At 37.3% G+C, this 25,553-nt stretch overlaps 1 protein-coding gene and 1 long non-coding RNA gene across 17 annotated transcripts in view; one reads left to right on the forward strand and one right to left on the reverse strand.

Moving 5' to 3' along the window:
* The window catches only part of CORIN (corin, serine peptidase), a 264,257-nt gene that overhangs the window by 109,583 nt on the left and 129,121 nt on the right, over positions 1-25,553 (reverse strand). The window lies entirely within an intron of this gene.
* On the forward strand, positions 2,411-16,462 carry LOC141410296 (uncharacterized). The gene is made up of 2 exons (XR_012434813.1): positions 2,411-2,621; positions 14,994-16,462. It is a non-coding gene; the product is annotated as an uncharacterized lncRNA (long non-coding RNA).

Here is a 25,553-nt window from a genome sequence, read left to right on the forward strand (position 1 = left end):
AAGAAAAAAAATCAGTTTGAAGAGCCATCCCATGGTATTTTTCTTATTTGTTGGGCTATACTGTACAAATTGAACGAATTTCATTTTACAAGTTAACAATTTGTGGACTTCATTTCAACTCTAACCAAATTTATTTTTAATCACAGTTTCTTTTAGTCCATTTTATGTATTGGCTATTTAAAAGCTAAAATAAATTGCCTATGACTTTACAATATTATGTATCCTGATAACCAGAAATAGAAAAAAAATACTTGTTTCAAATTTATGTGAAAAGAACTTTGAAAAATATCTTTCAAAAACAGATTACAGTTCTATCCTAATGTCTAAAAATTCACTTCCAATCCCATGAAGAATGTATTGCATCACTTTCTACCTACTCTCTATTGTTGATTACTATAACTTGACTATTTCAAAGCATCAGCATTCTTTTTTTTATTATTATTATACTTTAAGTTCTGGGATACACGTGCAGAATGTGCAGGTTTGTTACATAGGTACACACATGCCATGATGGTGTGCTGTACCCATCAACCTGTCATCTACATTAGGTATTTCTCAGCATTAGCACTTTTAGAAATCCCCTGATCTTCAGGATATTGGTACTGTAGGACCTCAACTATCTTCCGATTGGATGCCAAGATTCTGAAGCCCTACGTCAGCACTCTGCTGGAGCCTCTCCTATACTCTCCATTCCCTTCACGACCACACAAACCCCACCCACCAGCTCCCATGAAGCAGCTGGTAGTGACAGCACATGTTCATCGGGTCAAGGTAGAATTGGGAAAACCGAGCTACTTCCGAACATCTGGCCCTTCGTGCTTAAACTGCCCCAGAATAATCAGATAACTTCCATTCTGAATACTACCATATTTAAGAGAAAAAAGTTAATGGTGAGGAAATGAGTTCATAAACACCCTAATGTCCACACTAATACTGAATCTACAGACCAGAAAAGAAACTATTCACAATCAGGACCTGAGAAAACAAAATAAAGGTAACCTTGTAGAAAAGCAGAGATTTGTATTTAAATTTACACTATCTGTGCTGCTTTGGCAAATTACTTAACTTTTCTAAGCTTCAGTTTCCTTATCTGAATCCCACCTACTTTGGGATTGTCTCTGAGTATACTAATCAGTAATGGACATAAAGTGCCGAGCACCAAATCAAGTAAGGCCCAGTATGTCCTGTTTACTAAGGCTGGAAAGTGTACAACTCACCTCTGAAAGATGGCCATCTCAAACTACTGAAAAACGCCTTTTGCTTACAGGGTTAACCTGCAATTAAGCCGAGGTCCTAACCCCCAACCTTACAGATACAGCATACCTACTTAGACTTGCAAGGTAGGGGCACCTGGGTTCTTTGAAACAACCCGGATAACTGGAGGAGAAAGTGGTCTCAAGTGATCAACACACACAGACATTAATACAACAACATCTAGGGACAGAATTATTTAACACTAACTTCTCTTTGGCTCATAAATAGAAAAGGAAGTCAATTGCTTCAGGAAAGTTGGTTTTCACTGTTTAATCGTTTGTATCCTATTAAATGATTTACATGCTGGTGGAACACAGAGGTCTCTGGATTCTTTCTCCCAGGCTCCTCCACTTTTCTACTACCGCTTGCCCTTCACAGCACCACTACATAAAATCTCTCTCAGTATCCCTAGTTACCAGGATTGCATATAACAAAGCCACATAGACTAAACCTAACGGGGGGGGGGGGGGGGGGGCGGGGGCGGGGGGGGGGCGGGGGCGGGGAACAACCTTTCGTAAAACTAAACACAAGCACAATTTAATTAACTTGCATTCCAGAGTCATAGCTGCCAATTTGCTAAGTCTAGAGGACTGGTTACACAACAACCAAGCGCTCAGCGGGGAGGGGAGAAAAACTGCTAAAATGTTTCCAGAGTCTTCACAGGACTAACATTTTCTTTTATACTGGTAAACAGGAATGGCCCCTGTGAACAATCTATAGCCATTCAATCAAGGGGACAGAATGAGCCAGGGCAATAAGGGGTAAGAAGTTAAAAGAGGATGAGGTTTCAGGAGAGACTACAGGGACTAGAAATGTACAGAAAATATCTGGCCTTAAGATTAGCCCCGAGTCAAGCGGAGAATGGTCTCTTTTATCCCTGAAAAGAGGGAATGCACTGAGCAGATAATGGGAAGTCAAAAACTGTGCTCCTATTCCTATGAACTCTCATTACCGCAATTTGAGCAGATACGGAGTCTCCTCTAAAAACACTCTATTTATCAACTGAATGTGCTTAACCCCGAGAGGTTTCATAACATGAAGATCTGTCGATGGTGGAGGGTTTGGGAGGAGCGACTGAACTCAGAATAGAGGTGATGCTTCCGAGAAAAGGTTCATTTTTTTCCACTTGACAAAAGGATAGGACACATGCAGTTTCGAAGCCATATCACACGATGACAGCCAAACTCAGCACGTAGTCGCTGTGAGGCACATACAGGGAAGAATTCAACCTGATACCCTCACCAGGTGAGAGGTATGGAGACCCAGTGGATTTCAGCTAAGAGATATCTTTTCTGAAGGGCATACTTGGCTTGTGTCTGCAACTGAGTAAATCTGAAATATCCCACTTCTACCAATGATTACGTAAGGTAAGTGAAAGCCCTTCACAGTTGATGCCTACTCCTACTGTTTGCACACGTCTATTGTTTTTTTTTCCCCCCCCCGACTGGTTTATCAGAGTTCCTTTTGTTGCAATTATTTTCTCCCAGTGTTTCATGTATTTGTCTTTTAAATCTATAGCTTCTTCGGCTATAGGAAAGTTTTGCAAACATGTGAAGTCTAACATGTCAGTCTTTATGGTTCATGTCTTCATAAACCATGCCTATATTTGTGATAGAACAAAAACTCCATGAAGGCAGTGATTTTTATCTGTTTGGTTTCTTGCTGTGGCTGAAGGACCCAGAAGAGTGACAGGTATACAGTGTGAACTCAATAAACTTCACATTCACCTATAGCCTTTCTAAAGTAGATGGAAAATACTAATGCCAAAATTAAGAGATACATTCTGGCCATAATACACCAAAAACAGGCCACAAGACAGAGAAACTAGGTCAGATTTCCTAATAGTCAAAACTGATTCTGACATGGCCATAGGGAGAGGAGACAGACTGATCGATCGGTTGATTTTTGTTAAAAATAATCAAGCTTCCCAAAAGCCATGGTCAAAATGTAAAATACATAGCCTGACCTCTCAAAATGCTTTCCAGATTCAAATCTCAGCAAAAGGGAAAGAAATTTAGTCATTGCTTTGAAGCCAGTACCTTTCTTAACACTGACCACAAGAGGGAGACCACATCATAAACTCAAGCACACAGCCTGTAAAGTACTTGTGAAAAGTGTCCCCATGTGTAACAGTATTTGAAAACCATCCTATTTCATGTGTCTTCAGTGTTTATTTTAAAATAAAATCATATTTCTTTTAAAAATCATTTTGCATTTTACATACCAACACAAAAATGTGAATCCTCATAAGCCAATGACTACGGAACACTAACATGTTCCTTGTGCATTTATTTTAGAATTTACTTTTTACATTCTCATAATAAGCAATAACTTCAGAAATTCAGTTTTTACTCAGCCAGTTTTGTTGAATCCTCATAAACCAATGACTATGGGACACTAACATGTTCTTTGTGCATTTATTTTAGAATTTACTTTTTACATTCTCATAATAAGGAATAACTTTAGAAATTCAGTTTTTACTCAGTCAGTTTTGTTTCAAATGGCTTTTTATATATTTTTACAACTGTAACTTGTACATAATGTGAGTTCTGTGGATACTGAATGGATTTTTCAGCAGGTGATCTCATTACAAGATAATCTCATTACAAATTCCTGTTAGAATTTCTCACAATGGAATCCAGGTTGAAATGAAATTCTTCACAGCTGTAGAAAAGTTCTTCTGAAATTGTTGGTATCATAAGCTCTAAACTGCTCTACTCTATGGACCTTCAAGAAAACTACCAACTTTTCTCAGCAACTATCCTATGAAAATTTTGTGACAGTCATTTCAAAGCTGCTTAAAAGTAGACAGAACAGGAGGCCAAACGCTTCATAAAATGTGGTATAATTCGAAGGAATCCTGGGAGGTCTCACTGCTTAAAATATTTCCCAGTTGAAATTCCTCACTGTGAATCCTACTCATTTAACTTAAGCCAAAAGTCCTCAATTAAAAGCCAATTCCTAAGGACTCCTCTATCTTACAACTAACCAAGATTTCCAGAGGCTCTCCGCAAAAAGGCACAGTCCTGGACATGGCAAAACTACAAGACCTTAAGAGATGAAGCCATTATCAGTGATTAACACCTCAGCAGATAGCACTTAATATATTCATCTTCTTATTTCTACTTTTTAAAAGACATTAGAGAATTTAGATGAGAAAATAGGAAAGGGTGGCATCTAAAGAATGGGGCCCTGGTGAGAATGTACCTGGGTATATACTGACCCTACAGGACCAGAAGTCAGTGTGGGGTTAGCAGGGGCTAAAGAAGAGGGGAGCAGCAAATTACAAGGGAGTAAGAGTGGAGGGAAGTCCTTTGCCATGCTAAGAACAAGGCATCCATGATTTTTTTAAAGCTAATACTTGTCTGGTGCTTTCTCTTCACAGTATATGGCTTAAAGACTTTACCTTCCTTTTTCCTTAGAACGCATTCAAGAGGTGATAACCTCATTGATCAGAGGATGAAACTAAGGCTCCAGTTACTTTCCCCATGAAATAGCTAATAGGTGGTGGAGCTACCTATCAGAATCTAAGCAGTTTGACTCCAGAGCTCATGCTGTTAATATCAATGCTCAAGAGGGCTGTATTAGTTTCCTATTGCTGCCATAAAAATTTGCCACAAATTGGGTGGCTGAAAACAACAGAAATTTATTCTCTCGCAATCCTGGAAGTCAAAAGTCCAACAGGGGTCTCACTGGGATAAAATCAAGGTGTTGGCAAGGCTGTCTTCTAGAGGCGTCCCTCATTTCTTGGCTCATGGACCCCCTTTGTCTTGAAAGCCAGTAACATGGCAGCTGTTTGATCTAAGGGCTGTCATCACAAATCCTTCTCTGACTCTCCTCTTCTGCCTGCCTTTTTAAAGATGCTTCTGACTGCACCGAGCCTAATGAGACAACCCAGAATTCCCCTGTTTGAAGGTCAGATGAGAAGCACCCTTATTTCCATCTTCAACTTTAATTTCCATTGCCACATAACCTAATTACAGATCCCAGGATTTAGGACATGGACATCTTTTGGGGGCCATTATTCTCCCTACCACAGATGCCTTAATATCTTATTCATTTTTTATGAGTCTCCGCGTTCCATACCAACAACCACCTGCAAGTGGCTGACTCAAGCAGGTGTGCCTTCTCTCCCACCTGCCGACTGCCCTCTTCTTCCCTCCTATTGCCTTTGTCAGAAATGCTGCAGCCTGGAATCTTTCTCTAGTTGAAATCTTTGGCTCTGGTCTATTTCACTCATTTCTCCTACAGTGAGGAGCCAGGGTGGCAGGCATCTTGGCCATGAAAGATCAGTGGGAGGAGAACTGCTGTTAGATCCTACTCCTGTAATGAGAATGTTCAAAAGACTGAGGAACAATACTCCAAAATGTAAATAAATCTGACATCAGGCCCTGGTTCAACCAAGTGCTCCCTGTGCTTCTGTAGCTATCAGCTATAAGTGTTTGGGACTTTCCCAGAAAGCAAGAGCTGAGCAAGAAACAGAAGAGGGCAATGGCCTGAGGAGGAGCTTAGCCTTGACTTCCCTCCCTTTCCATTTGTTGTTAACAACCCAAATCCCTTTAAAACCTCAAAAGAGCAATATATTTCAGGACAAAAAATAAGGTAGGAGATGTCATATTGTTCTGCAGCAGCCATAGAAAAGACAGCAAAGAGGCAGTTGCAGAAAGCTGAGCAGATAGATAAATCCCTCAGCCAGGGCTGGCTACATAATTTGCAGTACTTTATTTATTTATTTATTTATTTATTTATTATTTATTTAGACACAGGGTCTCCCTCTGTTGCCCAGGCTTGAGTGCAGTAGCACAATCTTGGCTCACTGCAACCTCGATCTCCCAGGCTCAAGAAATCTTCCTACCTCGGTCCCCAAGTAGCTAGGATGACTGACACCCACCACCACACCTGGCTAATTTTTGTATTTTTTGTAAAAACGAGTTTTGCCATGTTGCCCAGGCTAGTTTCAAACTCCTGAGCTCAAGCGATCCACCCATCTCAGCCTCTCAAAGTACTAGAATTACAGGCATGAACCACTGTACCTGGCCAGAAGTGCTTTAAAGATACTAAAACATAAATATGCTTTTCCTTTAAAAATAATAAATAAAATAAGTACCAATACATTATTAATGTGACATCACAATTAACTGCATTTTTTCTTACTCAATGTTTTCAAAATTTATTTTTTAAGTCATCAAAATTGCACTTTAGCAAAATTATTTTCATTCTGAATAGCTGTAAATGACATTATTAGCTCTACACAAATAGAAGGTTGCAAGCAATTTTTGTTAACTTTTAAGTTTGACAAGGATCTTTCTTCTTATGCAACTGTTACTGGAGCTGTTAAGAATATTTTAGAAGCTATGACAACATTTGGGATAAATTTTAATAAATTATTTCAAAATACAAAATTTAGTATGTCTAGAATTCAGTTTCATGGAACAATTTTAATACAAAGACTTAACTCTTCATATGAGTCAGTTTTGTGTAAGTCTGAATTCTAAGTGTAAATTTATACGACATTTTGATGTTTCTTCTGACATTTCCTGAAAATTGTAGAGATCGTACAAGAAATTGAAAGTAGCTTCACAATTCGTATATAATTTTAAATGCCTGTTTATACATTCTATAACTCTATTTTCAACTTCAAGGGAAATTTTCATTTTATTTTATCTTCCTCATTAATAATTGGTCCACCTGAAGTTCATTTGAATGTAACGTTCTTTTCCACTGAGAATGTAAAATATAACTTCTGTTTCTAAGCTTGTGGATATTCATTTTGCAATGTTTCAGCATTTAAATCCAAAGATTCCAAAATCTTTAAAGAGCTCTAATAATTCTTTGATAAATGCTTTATTGCAATGTTCATGTGTATGACTTTATTTTGTAATAACTTACTAGTAACGTCTACTTCCTGATGTTGCCAAGCAGTTTCTGTCCCAAGGTTCAGGCTAAAGAGTTAATATTTGCATAGATGCCACAGAGACGAACTTTGGGGACAAAGAGCCAGGCTGGCCTTATAGGGGTCTCAGTGCTGCCCTCCTATAGAGTTCCTCCTTCCCCGCTTGTCCTTGGCCGCTGCTACCACACCTGCTGCTTCTGCTGTTTCCAATCTGTGCCCAGGCACTGGCCCGGCCACCTTGTTGCCCTGTGATTACCAGCTGAAGACTCCATTTCCCAGTCCCATTTCTAACTAGGTGTGGCAAAAGCATGTACCCATATTCCACCCACATCTCTCCTGCCACACCCACCAAAGTCCACCCTGCAGGAGCCACTCTGTAGACAAAGGAACCATGACTATAATGTGGCAGGGACTGCCAGTTGTCGTCAGAATGCACTCCCCACGTTTTTCACAGTAATGGAGTTTAAGATGCATCCATGTACCCAGCCAAAGACTACATTTCCCAGTCCCCTTTGAGATAGGTGCAGCCATGTTACTAAGGTCTCTCCAACAGAATGGGAGCAAGTCATTCTTCCACTTCACCTCCTTCAAAGAGACGTGCTGCCATGTACTTCCTCTCTGTACCATTCCACAAGCTGGAACACAGATACAGGGCTCAGCCAGCTGCAACCACACAGATGAAGACCATAGTCTAGGGATTGGTGAAGCAAGAAATAGATGGAGCCCAAGTCTTTGGATAATTTCATAGGGTAAGCCTGACTTGGCAAACTGAAAAGCTCACCTTGGATCTCTTGCTTAACAGAGAAAAAAAAGTTTTATTTAAGCCACTCTATTTTGGGATCTCTATGGTTATGGCAGCTTAGTATTTGCATAATTTGAATCTGGAGAGGGTTCATTCCCATTGTAGATCTATTCATTGAACAGGTCTGAAAATCAGGTCAAGTCCCTGGTATGAGAGTAAGGTCCCTGGGAAGAAGGTGGGTGAGTTCTTCACATCACAATGAGAACTCTGAAAGCACTTTCCCACAAAGGCATTCATTTAGTCATGTTAGCTATAAATGTGATAGACTTCGGCAATCCAGCCCAGCCTAGAGCTGTACCTACAACATTGCTTCTATGAGAAAACAGATTTCATATCTGAAATAACCAATTTGTAAATATAACTTTGAAATGCAACCAATTTATTAGCTGAAATATTCCTGGAATTCTGTACCTACATCATAGAACGGTAGTGAAGATTAATTGAGATAACATATGTGAACAATTAAGCATAGCATCTGATACCAAATGAGCTTTCAATTTGATCTTTTTATTATTACTGACATTATTAAATTGGCATCATAATATAGTCCTAATTAACATAATATAGTCATAATATGACATCATTTATTTGTTTTTATTTTGAGACAGGATCACGCTCTGTAGTCCAGCCTGGAGTTGAGTGGGACACGCTCTGTTCATTGCAAACTCTGCCTCCCAGGCTCAAGTGAGCCTTCTGCCTCAGTTTCCCAAGTAGTTAGGACTACAGGTGTGCATCACCATGCCTGGTTAATTTTTGTGTTTTTGTAGAGACAGAGTTTCCCCATGTTGCCCAGGCTGGTCTTGAACTCCTGGGCTCAAACAGTTCACTTGCCTTGGCCTCCCGAAGTGCTGTGATTTCAGGTGTGAGCCACTGTGCCCGGCTGACATCATTTATTTTAAGGAAGTATATGGCAACAGGCTTGGGGCAACAATCCTTCCTCCCTGACTGCCACACCGAGAGGGATGAGAGATAAATTACTTAAATGTTTACAAATCTCTTAGTTTCCACAAGAAGTTTTAGCAAGTCTTTTCAAAACAAACTGCATAAAATATTACCTCAAAAATACATGAGTTGTTAAAATATTACTCAAACTAGTCAATTAGAAGTAATGGGTTAAAGAATCACAAAGGAAAGAAATGCCTGTGCATCAGAAAGAAGAAACCAAGAATTCAGTACATGAGAGAAATATAAAAGGAAGAGCTGCCAAAAGTGGAGAGTGGGCATGATTCATTCTGGAGGTCACTGTGAGGTTTCCCCCAAAGACAATATAAGAAATAAGTTTTGCTTTTACAGGATTAACTTTATAGTAGATAATATGCACAGATCAGGGTAAGGTGGTTTTTAAAAACTGAGGGGAAAAATGGGCTTCTACTCTGAAAAAAAATTAGAAGAATAGAAAGAAAACAATAAAACTTTCTTCAAAGCTATAGGGAACAAAAAAAGATAATGGAAATATCTTAAGACTTAATTAGGTGTGGAGAAAAATCTGCTAAGAGATGAAGCCAAGAACTCAGACTGTTAATTGCTTATTTATCTCTAGAGCACTGTCATCAGCACGTGAATAATGAATAAGACAATAACAAACAACAGAAAAGTAAAACGAAGTAGTTGAACATCTGGGGAAAGATTTCCTAAACAACCTAGACTTGGCAGTATTTCATCCATTCAGCATTTTTAAGGAAGAAAATATCCCATGCAGGGAAACATTCGAATAACTGAAGCTTATCTACTTAAGAGTTGTAAATTCTTTCACGATTTTATTAAAACTCTGTTAAAGGGAAAACCCGTTTTCTACTTTCTGAAATGTAGTGTGTTAATTGTAGCCACTTTCTTAATGCTCCAGAGTACTTTTGGTGAACAGCAAAACCTTCTTGGCTCTGCATGGAGGCTCCTGGGGTGAATTTGTCCCTGTGCTAACCTGCCTAAGACTTTCTTGCTATTTAGAGTGTGTCGCTCTTCTCCGCGGTATAATCACAGCAGTCCCGATCTCTACTGGTGTCCATATCCCTGCACCAGTAACTATCCCTCCACATTTCCATCTATTTCCCATTAATTACAGAGATCTAGGAAACCCAAAAAAGCAAATTTTTAATTTTTTTTTTTTAATAAAAGTGAACAAGCTATGAAAGAGGGCCTCGGAATCTTTTTTTTTTTTTTTTGTAATGGCATAAGTGAACATCTATTTAGATCATAACCACTTTTTTTTTTAACTTTTTAATAATTACTTGTATTCTGAGTAATTTGGGTAGCAATCTCTGGAGAAGTGATGTGTGGCCATATATTCAAACAACTGAATTATAATAGAGGTACCTCATTAAAGGAGACAGTTACTATAGTGGAAAGGACACAGGATTTTATCAATGGCACTGGGTACAAGCCCCAGCTCTGACTCTTACCAGCTGTCTCTGAGTCTCAACACCTTACTCTTTAAAATGTGAACATACACACCCATGATGCAGAGTTATTTTAAAGATTAAAAGAAATACGGTATTGTGCCTGCCTTTATACTTGGCACATACAGAGCTTATGTAGACAAACTTTACTATTGTTTTTATATCTATGAATATGTATGGATATTTGTATGTATGTCTAATATACTCAAAAGTGATTACCACAAACCCAAAATTTAATCTGTAAGAAAAAAAATCTACTTTAAATGATTTTAGGTAAAATAGGATTCATTAGATTTCTGGAATTTTACAGCTAGAAGAGACTGGCAATCAATCATACAGTCCCGCTTCCAATCCCAGAAATGAGAAAACCAATGCCAGAGAGTAAACATGACTTGGCCCATGTCATAAAGCTAATTAGAAACTAGAGGTAACTGGAACTACAATTTCCTAATGTCCAATTCAGAGTTAATCCAGAACAGAGACTGACAAACATTTTCTGTAAAGGGCCAGATAGTAAATTGTTAGAATTTGTGATGCATACAGTTTCTGCTACAACTGTTCAACTCCACCAATGTGGAGCCAAAGCAACGACAGGCATATATGTAAGAGAATGAGTGTGGTTGTGTTTCAACAATATTTTATTTAGAAAAATAGGCCGCAGGCTGTCTTTGCCTCACAGGCTATAGTTTGCTGACCCCTGATCAGAAGAATAAGTTAACAGATTTTTAGCTAGAGGAAACATGATGGACATAATTCCAAATCAACACCTCTTTCTGCTTTCTATTGCCAATGCACTAGAAAAGTTGTGTGACAATGAAAGAACTCAGAAGAATAAGACTTAAATGTTGCTATTATGACTAACATCTTAAAATAGTATTTAGTAAACATCAATCTTGGCCTCAAGATTATTTTATTACTGAGTAGTAATTAGGATAATCCAAAAAAGAAGCTCTAAGAAAGCAGGAGGAGACTCAAAGAATTGGAATTCAAAATTATCTTGGCTAAATAATAACAGTGAAGAGAACTAAAATAGTAGTAAACATAAAATGAAGCAACAACTAAAACAGAAAATACTATGGAAAAAATAAAAGTGTTGTAACCTAAAGAAATAAGTAAATACTGCCATCAAAATTTACTGATTACAACTGAAAACATGTCTTATCTATCCAAGTAGTACTTTTACATTAGCACCTATCTCTCCAAGAGATCATCCTTAACGTCAGAATCAAAGAGCATGATGTTGGGGCCAGGCGCAGTGGCTCATATCTGTAATCCTAGCACTTTGGTTGGCAGAGGCAGGCAGATTGCCTAAGCTCAGAAGTTTAAGACCCACCCTGGGCAATATGGCGAAACCCCGTCTCTACTAAAATACAAAAAATTAGCCGAGTGTGGTGGCAGATGCCTGTAGTCCCAGCTACTCGGGAGGTTGAGGCAGGAGAATTGTTTGAATCCGGGAGACAGAGGTGAGCTGAGATCGTGCCGCAGCACTCCATCCTGGGTGACAGAGCAAGACTCTGTCTCAAAAAAAAAAAAAAAAAAAAAAAAAGGAGCATGATATTGGAACCAGGAATAATCTACCCGAAATAAGAACACCTCCAAAGATGTACCTTTCTGGTTTGCGTCAGGACCTCCTGATAACACTGGTCCCATGATCATAATCATCATCATATTCTTCAGACACATAAAGATCTCATGGAGGAAGGTGATCAAATGCTTTTTCCTTTCCATTGAGGATGAATGTGAAGAAATACCTATGCTGCAATATGAGGCAGAGATAAATTTCTTGTTCCTAAGAAGTATGACATATTGGAACGGGTTGGCAAAGGAATAGTGTTCAATCTTCCTCTAGGGAGGTTTTGAGAGAGTCTAAACTTTGCATCTGTTTTGCATGAGGTTTTCTCCCCAAGAGAAAGGGAAGTAGAAGAATTTTCAACATCTGAATTCTAAGGGAGCTGTTCAAATTGTAATTTTACATACTCAATTGAACTAAATATAGTACACTATTTTCCCTAACACTTGTATTGCTCCCTAGTAGTAAATTGGTTGTTTACTTTTGAACATCTACCTTGGAGGCACTAAAGAGTAACAGGATGATCTATAATTGGAATTGGGTTCATTACACTGTACCAACTTGCTCCCAACATATGTTCTGTTTACACAATGACTCATTCAGAGTGTTCAGTGCTTAGTGCAAACAACTATGATCTTCCAATATTTGATTTCTCCTTGGGCTTTCACACACCTCAGCTTTGGTTTCACTGAATGATTTTGGAAGAGAAAAGGGCATAAAATAAAGCTATACTAATGAGCAAGAGATTGAGTGATAACTATGAAAGTTTTGTGTATACAACTTCTGCAACTCAAAGGGCTCTGATGGTGTTAGCAAAAAACCATTTAAATACCTTTGCCCTCTGTCAGGACACAATCAGAGCTGTTTCTTTAATATCACAGTATCATTGTCTGTTTTTAACTTTTCTATTTACAGAGTAAAGAAAATGTTTCACTTAATATTTAAAAGATTATACAATGATCCAATACAATATTAAAGCGCACAGAATAATGTTGTTCAAATATATAATATATATAGAAGACTTTTTCTACTTGTATATGTTCACTTAGAATGCAGTTAAAATTTATAGCTAAATCCAGCTATGAGAAAATCTTCATTTATTCAATATAGATCATAGGCATTTTATTTCTGTGCATCAACTTTTAAAAAGAGGGTTTCAATTATCACATAATGTTGACACTTTATAAATATTAGTAAAAAGTCAATGAAAATGAAGCCACTTTCATACTGCTAAAAATAAAATGTTAACTAAAAAAATACTGTTGGAAGACATGTATATACCACATTCATTACAATGGAAAGTAGAGAAATACCTGTTAGTTGTAATTGATGTCACAAACAAAATTTCCATAGAAGGAATACCATGAAAATTAGAACTAAAGCATATTTTTAAAAGTTCAATTGGCAGGATCCAAAAAAAAAAAAAAAACGTACCCCTTGAACAAAGAAATTAATTTGTTTAAAGGAAAAGTCACTTTTTATGTTAAAACTCAGAAATCTCAGATTTTTCTCATTTATTTTCCAACGTAACATCCTCCAGGCTTTTTCACAGCAACCACATGGATCTAATAGACAACTCAGGCATGCGAACCAGTACACACTCAATTTTACCAGTTGCTAAAAATTGTTTTCTCTCACCCACAGCTTTGACCAGGTCACCCCTGCCCCCACCGGGCTTCTCTATTGTTCTCCTTATCAAACTCGGACTCCCAGGATCTCAGCTTCAAAGGCCTCCTGTAGTTTTCTCAGCTTTCATTTCCTCTCTAACCAGTCTGTATTCTTCCAGCCAAGAAATCCTTCATTCAGCCCTTTGATTCACTGTCCCCAGTCCTTCATCCATCCTTTTTCTTACACTTCCAACACTGGCTCAGACCACATTCAACAGTGACTTCACCCCTGAAATGGGATTCAACCTCAACTTATTAGGTTAAATATCCAACTGCTTTTGTTTGCTTCTTTCTATTTTTAAATCTAATGCTATTTGCCCTGTACAAAAGAGATTATGAGATAGGACCAGGACCCCTGCATCAAATTTCTCAAGTATTTTAATCTTTCATGTTCAATCTGTTAGACCTCTAAGGGGCATAGCACAGAATGAGAAAAAGTATCTGCATTACATTTAAAGACAGAGAAAAACAGAGGCACTGTAGTATATTTTACGATTGCAGGTTGTAGGAATGTCCATTGATATTGCTTTAGGGACCATGACAGAAGCAGAAGATAGTGGGAATGTTAAATACTAGATACAAGATGAACAAAGACACACACAACCCCATATCACACCACTGAGGTAACAAGCTGGCAACGAGAGGTGAGAAGGAGGAACAGAGATGGATACAGGAGGGAGGGGAAACTGGGAAGCAAATGGGCACAGTATTCCCAGTAGGAATACAAGTCACTACAGTTCTTCCTACCAGGCAGAACACAGGCCATCTGACTATGTGCCAAGTGCTGAAATGGACACACAACATTAGCAGCACAAAGCACTATCTCATTAGACTTAGTTTCCAAAAGTCTGTTTTCTTTCCTCCAATAAACATTAGGATCAGCCTACTTATTTTGTTGCTCCCAACACTAATTCCAATGAAACTCCCAGTTACCATGTGAAAGGTTGGATTAATTGAATGACCTCATTTTCTTCATTGCTAAGAATACCTTTATACATTCTCTCATTCGAAAATACATTGAGTATCAAGGGTATCTTGTCAGAGAATATCCTGAAATAATGAGCTGTAGTTTCTTCATCTGTAAAATAAGGATAATAATTATGTAACTATTAGGTAGTATTGAAAATTAAATGAGACAGGGCACATAAACAACTTAGCAGTCATTGGCATCCAGCACGTGTGCAGTAAAAGTTAGCTATGATTATTGTCATTGTTATTATTACTATAAGAACCTTGATTTTAGTAGATGACAGTTGTCATTGTAACCTTACATGAACTTTAAACTAGAAAATTTAATTTTTAGACCAAACGATATTTATATGCCTTTTCTATCTTCCTATCAAATACAATGAATCTCACCGTTTTTCAGTTTTCCTGAATTCATGAAACTCCCTTCCAATTCTGAAACCAACAGGTTGCTGGCCTGTTTCCTCATCAACACCACAGAGGAAAAACATTAGCGAGGAAGGAAAAGTACTAAAGCAGAAGATATCTATTCCTTAGTCTGTTAAAAGGTGAGTCTGTTGAGTCATTACCCACAACTCCTATGGGTCCCAAGGGAGGACAGTTGTCATCAGAACAGCTTTTGCAACCTGCCCTTTCAAATGTTCTGAGATATTTGTTCTCTTTCTTCTTGACTTTTTGCTTTGCACTTCACATGCCCCCTCCATGAGCTCATTCACTCCTTTGATTTTAGCCCAACATACACAAATGACTCCTAAGCTCTTATCTCTACAGCTCAAGCCTCTCTCCTGAATTTCAGGGACCTACAATCAACTGATATGCCAGGAAATTTACATCTCCGAATGATTCTTTATCATAAACTATTCTTTTCCCTGTGGTCTCTACTTTGGCAAGCAGTGTGACAAATATGTTTCACCTTTTCCCAACCAACCACCTGGTGGTCATCCTTCCTTCCTTCTACCTTTGCTCTTCCCAGTGAACCACCAAATTCTCCACATGTGAGTCCTTGAGAACAGGGATTTTGTCTTATTTGCTCCTCAACCCCAGTGACTAAAACAATCCCCAGCACATAGCAGGCACTCCATACATATTGTTATATAAATGAATAGTGCATAGTTACCACCCCATAACCATCTGCTAAATGAAGGACTGGATGCTTTAAGCTGCATTCTCACAAAACAGGAAGAACATACAAATTATTCTCCTTTACTTAAATGTTTCTAATAATTTCTTCTTATAAATAAGAATATTAAATCATATGATGCAGTTTTGTTTTCTATCAGAACAACAAGACATTATGTGTTTTGTTAGAATGTTCAAATGTTAGTCTTCTGACTGTTGAGTTTCATAGTTAAACAAGAAGTTTTTCAGTCTTCAGACTTTATAAAAATCTGTAAAATCCCTCTATTCAAGTTATACTTAACAAGGGGTCTTCTGAAATGTGCGTTGAGAAAATTGGAAACAACTTAGTGACTCAAAAGAATAATATTTCATAAAATCCTATGGAGTAAAAAGCCAGATCCCATGGGGCCACTCACTGGGTGTATTAGGCAATTTCAGAAAACATTTTCAGAAAACTTCTTCAGATATGCTGTATGCTATTTGGTGGACAGAAGTAACTTGTCATATGTTGCCCACGACGTTTGAGTGGTTAGCCTCACTTTTCAATTAAAACGTTTTTATTTGAATTGGTTGTAGTAGAATAGGGTTCTAAAGGACTGATGTGCACTCTTGCTAGAAAGTATGTGGCCTTGCCTTTTACTTTGTATCAAGTCTGTAGTCAAATCAGCTTGCATTGCTTTGCTTCATAAAAATAGCATAAAATGCGCTACAAATAATACAAATAAATAAAAGGAAAGTACATTCATGCCCGCATCTGTGTTTGACTTGCAAAATAAAAGACTTCATGAAATAAAAATATTTTGAGGCTCTTTTATTTTTATCACTACTTATTCTGTACTGGGCAGATCTGAACACTACATGTTTTCTTCAATTAGAAGTCATCCAACAGGTGGACTTATTTTCAGTGCAAACTCTTAGCCAAGATTAAGCCATATATTTCATACATCTTGTTCAAGATGACTGAGAGCAAACCTCTAAACTTCTTTTTCTCCAGGTCAATATTTGCAGTTCTAGACTAAATAATCACTTTTTTTTTTGGTACTGTGTTGAGATTTATTCAAACTGCCAACCATGAAAAGAAAAATAGAAACATTCCCAGGAAGAAGAGAGGGGTATATGCAGATAACTATTGGTTATCCATCACAAATTATAAGGTTAGTGAATAGTATTTGCTTTTATATACAATCATGTGCTATTTTTATATACATGTACATAGAACTATCCCTACACATCTACTCTTTGTATGAGATGAACTCATCCCTTCTTTCGTGGACTGAATGCTATACGCCTACCTTTAATTTATGCTATTAAGTGCCTGCAAGAGATGATTTTTAAATAAGTAGTTTTGCATACAGAACCAAGATTTGATTCCAACTTTGAATGCTATTAAGTTAAATGTACACAGAAATCCTTTTTTCTCCTTTTAAGATGTGTACACTATGTTTATGACAGTGAAGTCCTAGGTCTTTGAAACACTAACAGGCCCAGATTCAAAGGGGTTCAGATCACAGCTCAGTCAAGTTCCACCTCTACGATCTTGAGCAAATCACTTAATCTCCCTATCAGTTCTGTCATCTACAAAATTGGAAGTGCCTTAGTTCATTCAGGCTGCTAGAATAGAATACCACAGACTGGGTGGCTTAACCAAGAAACATTTATTTTTCACAGTTCCGGAAGGTGGAAGTCCAGGATCAGGGTGCACGGTGGCATTCTTAGTGAGGGCTCTTCCTGGTTTAGTCCTCACATGGCCTTCCTTGATGCATGTACAGAGAGAGAGAGAGAGCACACAAGAGCGACTCTATCTCTTACTCTTCTTCTAGGAGCACGTCTAATCCCATCATGGGGGCGCCACCCCCGTAACCTCACCTTTTGTTCTTTTTGTTTTTTTATTTTTTGAGACAGATTCTTGCTCTGTCACCCAGGCTGGAGTGCAATGGTATGATCTCAGCTCACTGCAACCTCCACCTCCTGGGTTCAAGTGATTCTCCTGCCTCAGACGCTCGAGCAGCTGGGATTACACGTATGTGCCATCACACCACTTAATTTTTGTATTTTTAGGAGAGATGGGGTTTTGCCATGTTGGCCAGGCTGGTCTCGAACTTCTGACCTCAGGTGATCTGCCTGCCTCGGCCTCCCAAAGTGCTGAAATTACAGGTGTGAGCCACGGCACCCAGCCCATCACCTCAACTAAACCTAATTATCTCCCAAAGTCTCCACCTTCTAATACCATCCTCTTGGGGTTAGGGTTTCAGCATGTAAATCTGTGGGTGGGGGATGCAAATACGCAGTTCATCACAGGAAGAATAACCATAAGCCTCACAGTGCTGCTGGGAAGAGCAAATAAGACCATGTATCTAAAGTGCTTAGCACAGCACTTATACATAATAAATGCTCAGCAAGTTACATACCATTATAACACTGTTATTATTAAACACTATTAGGAAAACACTACTACTTGAATTGCAAAGTCTGGCCATCATTTCTTCGGTTATTTTGTTTTATTCTGTTACTACCTTAACCATATTCACCAGAGTGCAGCATGGCTTAAAATTAATTGATTTTTTTATTCTACAAATCTTTAATCCAAACACCATTTCCATAGACCCCACCAGCCTCTAACACTTAGCTATTCCATCTTCACAATTTCAGCATTTTTCTGAGCTTAGTATTCATCACACACACTGATGCAATCACTTGTATATGTGTACATGTATTCCCATCACTCACGTTCCATTTTCATCCAATGTTTGCCTGTTTTCACAGATTGATTATCAGTAGAGAAGTGGAACCAAGGTAATAGCCAGGTCTGCTTGATCCTACAATGGCCATCTTCTAACTGTGGAATGTGTTTCCTTAGAGGTATACAAGGGCTTTCCAACGGTATATTACAGGCAGAGATAGTTTTAAAGGAATCAATTTCCACATCCTTAAATTCCCTCTTTTCTATAATTGCCTATCTGAGGGCACATGCAGGGTAACGTCATTAAGTATTTCCTTTCTTACTGCCCTTTTCACAATGTTCCTTTTTTCCAACTGACAAAAGAAAGGCACTTTATAAACATTTCAAACCTGCTATGGCACATGCTCCTGGGTGTAAAACATCTGGAGTTCCAAATACATAGACAATATAAAATATTTTCCATTTTGCTATCCTGCCTTCTCATTCTCCAAACGTTGTCAGAGAAGATATTGTTCCTGAAGGAAAATCTTTGAAGGACAAAGTTAAAAAAGCACAAATAAACCCCGAAAGTAGAGGACCGGAGGCTCATTTCAGGCAACAAACTTATTTTATTCTGTCTGTCCGTCTGTCTACCAAAATACACATCTTAAAATTTGAAGTGAAAAGTGGGATTCTAAGCTTCTAGGTCCAGTTAAAATGGTGTAAAAATGTCCCATCTTACCTCCCGCTGTGATTGTAACGAAAAGTTGTGGACAGAATACACAAAGCAATTGTCTGTGGTATCCAAACAGTAAAGACCAGTAAGTGGACTAAGAAGGGAAATAAAAACTTTAAAAAAGAGTAATAAGGAGGTGAGCTTTCTGGTGTTTTTCCTTTTCTACTCATATTTCCCAATACAGAATGAATGCAACAAAATCATGGAACTGTGCAGCAGGCTTGACCAAGAGAAATTCTCTCCTTGGTCAGAGGAATAAGCAGAAGGGGCCCTGCAAAACCAAAGGAAGGGGAGTCCCCTGAGACATCTCCTCTCCTGACCATCCCTTGGAGGGGGCCCTAGAATCTGTGCTCATGGAAGCTGTACTCATGCAACAGTGGCAGCAGCAGCCAAAGTTGCCTATTCGCCCCAGAGTTGGCTACAACAGCGCAAAAAGCTAAAACTACAACTTTTTCAACAGAGGACCAGGGCAAAGGGTCCCTGGAAGTCAGAGAGTTTCAGGGAGATCACAGAGAAGAGGGAGCTGGAAATGAAAGATCACACAGAGCTATGTATAAAGTCCTGGGTTTATCTCTCAGGTCTCCATGCATGAAAATGATCTGAAACAGAATACCAAAAGCTTTGAGAAGTAAGCAACAATGTAATCCATGGCCCAAGTATCAGACTGATCCCTGGGAAATACACTCATGGGGAGGATCCAAAGAGCACTACAAAGGCTTTGAAAACTGAACGGACATTGGAAACAAAGCCCTTAGAAGGCATAATGTGACTTGTGACTGGAAATTAACTGGGTCAACTGACTATGAAAAGAAACAAACACACAAACAAAATTAGCATTTTCCAGAGCATTCTAACAGGACCCAGAATATCATAATATTTTCAAAATGCCCAGGATATAAGTTAAAATTAATTAACATACAAAGAAGCAGGGCATTCTCAGCAACCCCTAAGTGAAAAGATAATTAATAGGCACCACCCCTGAAGTGACTTAGATGTTGAAATTATTTGACAAAGACTTACTTTAAAGCAGCTGTAATAACCATACTCCATGAAGTAAATGTCAACGAATTTGAAGTGAATGAAGGATAGAAGTTCTCAGTAAAGAAATAGCAACTATAAGAAAGAATCAAATGGAAGCTCAGAACTGAAAAATAAAATAGCTAAAATATTTTTAAAAGACACGAAATTGCAGAGTGAAGATGACAAGACAGAGTAAGTGAACCTATAGCTAAATTAATAGATATTATCTAATATGAACAAAAGAGAAAAAAGTTTTCAAAAAAATGAACATAACTTCAGGTACCTGTTGTATATTATCAAAAGGTCCAACATTGATGTCATTAAAAATCTAAGAAGGAAAGGAAGGAGAATGAGATTTGTACAGAAGAAATGTTTGAAAATTTAGTGGCTAAAGTTTTCTAAATCAAATGAAAGATATAAATTTAGACACAAGAATCTAAATCTTTGGAATTTTTTTGGAACCCAAGAATCTCAGCAGAACCCAGATAAGATAACCTAAGAAAAGAAAATCAAAATAATTACTGAGTGGAATGTATTCAGGAATGCAAGGCTAATTTAACAGTCAAAAAGTAATAAATGTAATCTCTACATTAACAAACTAAGGAAAAACTATATGATCATGCCAACTCATACAGAAAAGCATTTGATAAAATTCAACATCTTTCATAATAAAAACTCCTAGGAAATGAGATTTAGTTTATGGGATTACCTGATTAGGTCTACTGAGGATATTCTACCTTTCTTAAAGTCAGCTGTGCCAAATAACATAATCTAATTATAGGAGTGACTACAACATGATATTCAGTTCATCCCCACATTCAGAAGTGAGGGGATTATACAGAGTGAGTGCACCAGGGAACTGGAACCCTGGGAACCATCTTAAAACCATGTTTACCATAACAAGCAATGAACAATGGGAACTCAATGTTTTAAAATCAGTACCTTTTACAATAGTTCTCAAAGTATCTAACAAAATATGTGCAAGACCTATATGAGCAAATTATAAATGCCAACAAAAGAATCAAGAAAGACCTAAATAAATGATAAACCAAGTTCATGGCTTGAAAGACTTAATATTTTTAAGATGCCAAGTCTCCCTAAATTGATCCACAGCTTTAATACAAATCCAATCAAGATCTTCGGAACACTTTTTTTTTATAAACATAGACAAGCTAATTCTAACACTTATATAGAAAGGCAAATAACTACAACTGAAAAATAAATTTTGAGACATAACACAGTGGAAAAACTCATACTAGTAGATGTTAAGACTTAATATCAAGCCATACTAATCAAAACAATGTGGTTTGGTTAAGGAATGGGCACATAAATTAATGAAACAGAATAAACAGTCCAGATATAGACCCACGAGAACAAGGTCAATCAATTTTTGATGGAGGTGCAAAAGCAGTTTAATAGGGGAAATATAGGCCTTTCAACAAATGTGTCTGGAACAAATGGACATCCGTTTGGAAAAGGAAAAAACTACCACTTGACCTACACCTTATACCTTAGGCAAAAAGTAACTCAATGTAGGTCATATAAAATGAAAACTGAAAAAGTCTTGGGAGAAATTATGAAGGAAAATCTTTATGCAATTGAGATAGGCAAATAGTTCTTATATGATACAAAAGTATGTTGCATTAAAAAACTGATAAAAACATTTGTTCTGTGAAAGACACTGTGAGGAGAATGAAAAGACAAGGTACAGAGAGTGGGAAAATATTTCCAAATCATATATTGAACAAAAGACTTGTGCCCAGAATATATAAAGAACTCTCAAAACTCAACAGTAAGAAATCAAACAACCCCCCATTCCCACCATAAAATGAGAAAAAGATATGAACAGACACTTCGTAAAGGAGATATTCTGATGGCAAATAAGCATATTAAAACACTTTCATCATTAGGCAAATGTTACCACAGTGAGATGCTTCTACACACCTATTAGAATGGTCAAAACAAAAACAACAAAAGTCAATCTGACAATACCAAGTACTGGAGAAGATGTGAAGTAACTGGAAGTTGTGTACATTGATATTGATGGGAATGCAAAATGATACAGCCACTCTGGAAAAACAGTGGACAGACACCAATCTAGGTATTCATCTTAGAGAAATTTGCCTATAAAAACTGTAAGTGAATGTTTACAGTAGGAATTTTCACAATTACCAAAAAACTGGAAACAATCAAATTCCTTTCAACGAGCAAATAAACAAGTTGAGGTACACTCATACAATGGAATACTAGTAAGCATTAAAAATAACTAACCACTGATGCATGTAACAACATGGATGAATATTAAAGGTATTATCCTAAATGAAAGGAGCAGGTCTCAAAAGGGAATATACTGTGTGATTCCATGTATGACATTCTATCTAGAAAAGCCAAACCAGAGACGTGGAGAACAGACCAGCAGTTTCCAGAGGTTTGGAGTGTGGTTTTGGCCATAAAGGACAAGATGAAGATGATATATGTAGGGTGATAGAACTGTTCAGTAATCTAATTTTGTGGTGGTTACAAATATCTATGCATGTGTTAAAACAGAACTATAGACACACACACACATACAGTGAATTTCATCGTATGGAAATTTAAACATAAAAACTAAAGTCAGCCTATTTCTTTCAGAAAGTAACTGATTTGATGAATAAGTTTGACATGGAAGACTGGCATTACCAGTTAGATAAATTTTACATAAATTGGATGAACAAAACTGACAGGTTCAATTTTGATAAATATATATTTAAAGCATGTAATAATATAAAAAGCATTTTATAAAAATATTGTATTAGAAAAAATTAATTGAAATTAACCAGTATTTCCATTTTTTATAAATTTTCCTGAATATATAGAGCTAAACAAAGTGCTTCAAAGTAAAAGAGTAATAAACAGATATTTGATAAATCCTGGTAATATTCTCAGAAGTAGAGAACATGAATGGCTTTACTGACTGGGTAACAAATTCATTTGCAAGTAAGGTGCTTTCCAAGTCTGTGCTTCCAAAAATGGAAGGCGAATCTAATCAAGTTGTCATCTAATCATTAAAAATAATTTTAATGATAAATCATTACTATTTGCTTTTTGACAGTACAATGGGAAGCTTCTCAAATAATCGAATGCCATTATTCATAAAACTCTTTCATGCCCATGTGTTTAATCATACGAATAAGTTTTCAAAGCACTACCATCTACAAGAAACTCTGACACAGTCTACACAAACCAGTGTTCAAGGAAAACAAACCTCATGTAATACATCAAGATATGGAATTCTAATATATGTCACATTTAAGGTTAGTAATTATTTATAAGCATTTATAATAAATTGAAAGTACAACTTTTTGATAAATTAATCAGAAAATAAACTGTTGACACTCAGAGTCTTATGACTGAAGGAAAGTTTTTTAAAGTAATAGTTTCTATTTTATGCAGTTTTGTTCTAGAGATGCATGGTAGGGGGATAAAAATAATCTAAGCATTGAAAAGATATTACACTGTAATGAAATTCTGTAGGCAAAACGAAATAGAAATGAGTTCAGAGAGAAAAAGGAGCAAAGTAAAATTTGCTGAATGTTACAAGAGGAGCTTATAATTTTTTAATGTTTGGTAAATGTCAAGGCACTATGGGATTTAGGTTTCACTGGACACATTTAAAATAGTTATATGTCAATTATTATAATCTTTACATTCTATTATCTGACACTATTTACATTCACAGTTAAAATGTTTTAGATATTAATTTAAAATTGTGCAAGAACTGTGTACTTTGTCAAAATCCTTTGAGGGTATGCAGCAAAAATATCTGGAAGACCACATATCTAAAACACTATGTTGCACTGCCTCCTCAATAAGAACTTAACTTTTTGTTTAAATGTGTGCAGGGTTTCAGACACAAAATAAACATATGGATAGAGCAGGTGAGAACGGAGACTTCAAATTACTTCCCAATTGCTGAGCTCAATGGAATTGCAGTTATGAAGCTCACAATGCTATTTAGCAGAAGAAGTCACAATTTCAAAAGAGATTCACAGATTTTCATGTGATGATTCTAAATCATGCATTGGTTTCAGTGGGTGGCCCAGAGTTTGGAGTTCAAACTCTAGGATATCTGAATTACTAGACAACTGCCACATCACTGTTGCTCAATTTCAAAAGAACTGATTGAGCTTAAAGAATAATGTTCATCTAAAAGACATAAATAGTATCCTTTCCCAGGAATTTTGGGAAACAAATATGGGCCGGGCGCGGTGGCTCAAGCCTGTAATCCCAGCACTTTGGGAGGCCGAGACGGGCGGATCACGAGGTCAGGAGATCGAGACCATCCTGGCGAACACGGTGAAACCCCGTCTCTACTAAAAAAATACAAAAAACTAGCCGGGCGAGGTGGCGGGCGCCTGTAGTCCCAGCTACACAGGAGGCTGAGGCAGGAGAATGGCGTAAACCCGGGAGGCGGAGCTTGCAGTGAGCTGAGATCCGGCCACTGTGCTCCAGCCCCGGTGACAGAGCGAGACTCGGTCTCAAAAAAAAAAAAAAAAAAAAAAAAAAAAAAAAAAAAAAAAAAATATGAAACTTAGAACTAAGCTAATATTTCTGCTATGTGGGGAAAAAAAAAAAAAAAAAAAACAGCATTTTTTTTTTTTTCGTTTACCTGGTTCTGTAAAGATCTATTAGCTATGATTAAATTGGCCATGATGGGGCATATAAAGCTGAATACAGAATTAAAATAGATGATGTTTTGAATTGCAAATGAGCAGCATTCTTGTTAATCAGAACTGATTATTGAACAAAATAGGCTCAAGAATGTGCACTTATGATCATATATGTTAAATAATATCAGACTTTTGACTTGTTGCTAAAAATTTCCATATTTTACTGTAATCTGTAAGACCACAATCTGATTGTGATTCTGAAATGTTATTCTGATTTCTGATTCAGAGGCATAATATTGACAAAATGCAGATGGCCTTGGTCTCCAGCCACTGAACAAAATAATATTCTGTACAAAGCCCAAGGATCAACCTATGATGTTGAGTTTCTGAGCTATCAATCTGTAAGCCAAGCAGCTAGCTTGGCAAGAGAGTAAGAAGAATGAATGCAGATGAGGAAAGAAAACCTCTGTATTTCTGTTTTAGGAACCACTGTGCCACTTCAAGCAAAGCAATGTTTGGCAGAGAACAGAAACCTAATCTCAAATGATTTATAAACAAGAATTACTGAGCCCAAAGAGAACAGGTAGTATTTAGGCTTAACAAGAAACCTATTTTATCTGGCACTGCTTCTTTATCCTGGGTATGTGGCATAGCAAAGTCAAAACAAGCTGTAATTCTCCCAGAAAAACAGTGGAAATCCACAGGATGAGCATTTCTCGTGGTCACAGATCAAAAGAAGTTGTTGGGGACTTAAAAGGATTTTTAAAGCTTCAAGCTTCAAGTTACAGCAAAATGAAATGTTAAGTACCAGACAAGTTGATCATG

The sequence above is a fragment of the Macaca fascicularis genome, chromosome 5 (assembly GCF_037993035.2).
Source record: "Macaca fascicularis isolate 582-1 chromosome 5, T2T-MFA8v1.1".
Lineage (NCBI taxonomy): Eukaryota > Metazoa > Chordata > Mammalia > Primates > Cercopithecidae > Macaca > Macaca fascicularis.